At 35.6% G+C, this 6,000-nt stretch overlaps 1 protein-coding gene across 1 annotated transcript in view; it reads left to right on the top strand.

The window, feature by feature from the left end:
- The first annotated feature begins 4,998 nt into the window (after positions 1 to 4,998).
- Positions 4,999 to 6,000, top strand: part of LOC125668751 (uncharacterized) — a 92,986-nt gene continuing 91,984 nt past the window's right edge. The window contains exon 1 of the mRNA XM_056162511.1: positions 4,999 to 5,139. The gene's annotated coding sequence lies outside the window, so the exon portion shown is untranslated. The remainder of the gene's footprint in view (positions 5,140 to 6,000) is intronic.

Raw genomic sequence — 6,000 nt, 5'->3', positions numbered from 1 at the left:
GTGCAAAACATAACATCAGACACTGAGATGCAAAGAGACTATGGTGCTGTTATTTCCAGTTTTCGTTGTGCTAATGAATGGATGATATACGATTTTGAAATAATCAGGGAATGGGTATATCGCCCCCTCACATTCTACCTATCCTACAAACACTAGCTACTTGATAAAATGATAGAGCATTATTATTTGAAATTTCAAAATGATAGGCGTGTCATAAAGGTTAAAACTCAGCGACCACACGTTAACTTAAATGTAGAAACCGGTTTCCAAAAACCTCATGAAAATAAATATTAACATATGTAATGTACACTACGCTTAGTAGCAAGGGTTTAATCCTACACAACTCATCATGAATCAGGTGTCCACTGGGAGATTTAAAGAAATGATACGGACTGTACAATTTATTCAAACATGTCATAGCTGTTTTCTGTTTTTTCTATGGTTCACAAACCTCTGGGAAAGGAAATGAAAAGCCGGAGAAATACATGTTAATTCAGGATCATTTTCATGGTGTTTCCTCTAACTATAATCGGTGAGGGAAAAGTCCTCAATTCACATACAAGAAGAGGATTATACACGGAAGCAAATCATAAGTCATATTTCACTTTCTGACAGTCTTGAATTTTGACAATCTGTCTCGAACAACTGGTCCAAATCGTATCTCGGGAAGGAGATTTTCTAGTCTTGCTTTCTCCAGTCTTTCGATCTCGAAACTGCACGAGCAGCACGGGCTCGTGCAAAGTCTCGAGAACAAAAGCCTGGGAAAATTTTTGTGCAAAGGTTATGTCTCCCTTTAATTAGGGGGGGGGGTTAAATTAATTCATGGGGTATATGTGGAAGCTTCCATATCAGGAATCAAATCCTGATCTCGGATTAAATGTGGGTTTTTTTTAAATTAATGATTCAAGTTTAATTTCCAAAGTTTTACACGTTAAAGCTACAAAAGCAAAGGTCTCCATGCAGTATAAAAGTATAAATTTTATTTATTCTATGGCGATTAATAAACAAGATCTTCAACTTCTAGTCAGCTCAGATACTGGCGATGAGGGGTGGTCCTTATCTATCAATATGGGAGGAAACCGAAGTACCCAGAGGAAACGAATTGTCCGACCACATCCTCTCACACACAACTATACTGCTGATATTCAACTCGACATTTAGATATATCTGCGACGTTTTGTCTATCAACAATAATAACTTTCATTTATATGTCGATTCGATATATCCCTGTGAACTCGAAATAAAAGACACCACAGAGTCGGCCACTTCTGCTTCATACTTAGATATTTTATTGAAAGTAGATATTGATGGTAAACTAACAACTCAACTTTATGACAAACGGGATAATTTCAGCTTCTCCATCGTCAACTTCCCATATTTATGTAGCAATGTTCCATTATCACCTGCATATAGTGTTTATATCTCTCAACTGCTTCGATACGCAAGAGCTTGTTCTGCGAATGGTCAGTTTTTAAATCGAGGCAGGCTACTGTCTAAAGTCAGCATTTCGCAAACTCTATGGTCGTTATAACGATCTAGTTTGCTAATACAACCTTCCATTGGGTCAAATGCTGTCTGACGTGTTTCATACCGCGATTGTTAAACCGTTCTAGGCACACTGATTTTGACTACGGATGACTCTATTTACCTAATCAATATATAGGGCTCACGGCGGGTGTGACCGTTCGACATGGGATGCTTACTCCTCCTAGTCACCTGATCCCACCTCTGGTGTGCCCAGGGGTCCGTGTTTGCTATCTATTTTGTATTGCTTATAGTGGGTTATGAGATTGATCACTGTCCGTTATCTTCACCTTTCATTAAGGATTGAACTCGGGCCGCAGCGGTGAAAACAAATAAACATGCAGGTAAATTGATGCGTAAATGTAAAAAAGGACTTTGGATGCGTATTTCCAAGATAAAGGTGTAACATTGAACACCTAGTCGATGATCTTGACAAACCTAGTTCATCAAAATGCAAAATTTTATTTCACCCATGTTGTGAACTCTCATGATTTAATTTACAAATGTCAATCATAGTCCGAGGCCCTGTTAGAACAATATAATACGTAAATTATATTTGAACAGTTATCAGAGCTAATAATACCACTGATTCTAAATTCACAGTTTAACTATGACGTGTAAAAGGTTACAATATTATACAAATCTTGATTTATATTCGATAATCTTGTTATTCATATACAAAAATATCTTGATTTATGAATCAAGATTTTCTGATATATAAACCAATATTTGTATAATATTGCAACGTTTTAAACGCCTTATTCAACGTTTGTAAAACATATTCTACTTTTAAACCATGATTTTGGATGGAATAGTATGAAAGAGCACGGCATTCTTATTTAAAATATCTGCAAAGTTGCGGAAATATAATGTTAACGTATCACAAAATTCAACACTCCATTGATGATATTACCTTGAATCTAACGATGTCAAACAGTGCATGACCCCATCCCCTTTTCTTTATTAGAGTTTGAACACCGATATTTAATGAATTTCTAAATTCGTACCCATTGGGGTCCAAAAATTGACTTTTTTATTTCGATCTTGGGCGATCGCTGTTCCAACTTGTGTCGTGGTATTGCCCCAAATACGCATTGAGGTAACTAATGGTTATTTTCTATATCAATATTGAATGTTCTGATTATTAAAAACTTTACATCAAATATTGGAAGAAATACCTTATGTGTTGCTTTACCTGTTTGGTCTTACGGGTGAACGGAATTCACGAGGCAGATGACTTGCGATTAATGCAACAAACAATGACGAGCATTAAATATCCTTTATTCCTCTATCTAATACAATTTAGCTATTTTTACTGGTACATTGTTCTCTTTTTCTTTCATCTACAAGGTCGTCTGGTTCTGAGAAACAAATGTGTTGTACATGTATACAATGCACACTAGACAGCTCATCCTGTTACAAATAACCGGTTATGTTTGAAAGAAGAATTAGACCATAAGTTTTTACGTACTGAAAAGAACCTGGTGTTTAAACCTGCAATAATTCTTTTACAGATTTAAATTATTTTTAGACCGTTGACCACAAAATTACAACCAAAAAAAAAAAAACCTGTTTAAATCGAGGGCATACCATTCTCATTGCCAGAGCAATTATTAAATGAAATAGATCCGTTTCTGGATAGAAAACTGAGAACAGCTTGAAGAATTTTAATTGACCTTAAGGTGTTTTTTTTTTTAGAATTTAAGTCGGTATATCCTCGGTGCAAGCAAATCTTTCTCATTTTTTATTGACAGGTTGGAGCTTTCAGTAATAAATGTAACCAATGTAACAAGAAATTTTGACTCAGTAGACATTACATTTTTCTAAATTACGAAAATGCAGTGCTACCAAACGTTACGAAACGTGGATTTAATACACGCATGCGCAACAATGCACTCCCTTTTATTGTCTTCTTCATTTATTATTGGGGGTGTGGGGGGGTGGCGTGAGGTGGATAAGAGAGTCAATGTGAAACACTATACCATACAGAATAACTGACAGCAATGCTTTGGAACCTGAAATAGGACAACGTAACACCACAATGAAATATGCACTAGTGGCTAAATTACTTTCTATAGCTCTGACTTTAACAAAAGATATCAAACCTGTTCCTTTATAAAAGAAAATTTTAAACAACTAGCAATTGGAATGCATAGGCGTAGCTTGGGTTCGAATATTACCGAGGCAGGGGGTCTGGGGGGCTGTGCCCCCCAGAAGCTATCGACATTTTAACAACGTAAAAGGTGGGTTGTTTTTTTTACCGAGGCAGCTGCCTCGGTTGCCTCAATGGAAGCTACGCCACTGTTGGAATGTCTCTCTACAGAAGGTGCAAAATTTGACATACGTTTTCTTTTCAAATGGTCTAACTGCAACGAACATGAATTTGCTGACTAAAAAAGACAAAACAACAAGAGCAGTTTTAAAATCTTGAATATTCTTAGCTACACATCCAAGTATCATTGGCGTTATAGTAAATGTATTCTGAATTGATGTTCGGATTTCATTTGAAATTAATTCTTTACTTTTATTGTATTGGCGATGGAGATGAAACTCACGCTACATGTGCGTTTGGATGTGTGTTTTGCCCTTGCGTTTACTTTCTCAAACGATTTTCCAAACTTCCAGGAATCCTTAGGATATTTGGATTTTCAAGGTCAAATCTAAAAGTCCAAAGTCAGAGGAGGGCAAAGTAAAAATTTCAAAGATTTCGACTGAAATTTTCATACTGGCATAGATGCCACTTTTAAAAAGTCGAATGCATAAGATCAAGGTCATTGAAGGGGGGGGGGGTCCGAAATGTCCACGTTGTGAGTAATCTTTTTTTCATAATATGCTGATTCTTCATCGATTCCAGTTGTGACCAGCAAGTTTTAATAAGATACTGCTCTTTTTATTACAATGGGCCTGATATTTGCTTCTAGTTACGATAATGAACATTGTAAAGAGGTACAGCGATTTTGCCGACTCGGAAAATCTAAATATATATTGTTTATGAAGCATTATTTCAAATAATGTTTCAGAGTAAAGGGCACATGATACTTCGATTGAATAGAATAACTAGAGAAACTGGAATAGGGGCTGGGAGCAAAAATTTTGTTAAATTTACATAGTAAATGTATGATAAATATCTCTCTCCAAAAAAGTTATGTGTGGCTTTGTAAAATCATTCCATTTCTTTCATTCGTATAACATTAAATTACTGCAATGAAAGACATACATATAAGAAATTCGATAAATATGCCATTTTAATTAACCATTTTTAATTCTAACTCCGTGCACTCATCAATGAGAGACCCATCTACCTAAGCACTTTCCATATTCACGCCCCACAGAGTTTAATAATATTTTACGCAAAGATAAGAGATATTTCTAAACCAGGCTTTCGAAATCTAAACCCAACAATCGGATGGCCATTGAAAAACTTGTGAAGAGAATCGATTTGCCATATAAGGAAACAACCGGTTTTTCTGGTCTTCAACGGGTACTGATTCGTTGTAGCTATTGATTGCCCAGACTGAAAACTCATGCTTGTGTAGTAGATTTAAATCGTTCGGACAATTAAGGAGAAGGCAGCGTTCTGGACTGACCGCTCCTAAATATACTGACCAAGACAAGGTGAGACCTTTTATTTAATTATATTTTCTATACTTTTTTCAAATAAGATATTTTAATTACAACTCTTTATTTTTAACCCACATGTTTTGCATTTCACCCCCAAGTGTACTGTAAGTTTTGATAATCTGTTAATTACAATGCGAGAGAGGAACGCCCGATTCAAGGCTTAAATTTTATAATCGTTAACACATGTTTGATAGTAAATCATATTTTGCGCTTCGTTTAAAAATAAATTACTAAGCAAATAATGATCAGCCATACATTTACGTAGTATCTTGCGAAAGTTAAAAGTGTTTGCCAAAAAAAACGAGGAAACTGATTCCCCACTCAGTTCCATGAACTGTAAAGTATATGCAAGTTATGTTCAGATGTTTATTTGCCATGTCGCAGCTAAATAGGGATGGTGAATACCATGGTGTAGTGTATGCTTAGTGCATACATAGTTTAACGTAGAGGACCTAAGTCTGGGTCTTCAATAAAATCTTATGCATTAATATATATATTGAATTCTTACGTTGATATCTCTCTCTCCCTCTCTCTCTCTCTCTCTCTCTCTCTCTCTCTCTCTCTCAATCTCTCTCAATCTCAAACATTCACAAACATGTAATTTGTCCATAAATTACTAATGATTATTTCAAAGCCACATTAGTTTAAAGCGTGCATGGTGGGGAAAGTTTATATATACATGTATTTTCTCAGTGATCAGATACACAGCTTTCTGGCTCTCCGAGGGCTTTTAAAAGACATGTGATCAAGCTCATTTCACCATAGCCATAATTCAAAAAATCTACTCTTTATTGTGGTTTGTATTGAGTTCAGATCAGGGTAGTCATTCAATTTAGTAATTCTAATAAGCATGCA

This window comes from Ostrea edulis, chromosome 4, assembly GCF_947568905.1.
Source record: "Ostrea edulis chromosome 4, xbOstEdul1.1, whole genome shotgun sequence".
NCBI lineage: Eukaryota > Metazoa > Mollusca > Bivalvia > Ostreida > Ostreidae > Ostrea > Ostrea edulis.
Note: the sequence above shows the minus strand (reverse complement) of the source record. Positions and strands in the feature narration are given on the sequence as shown.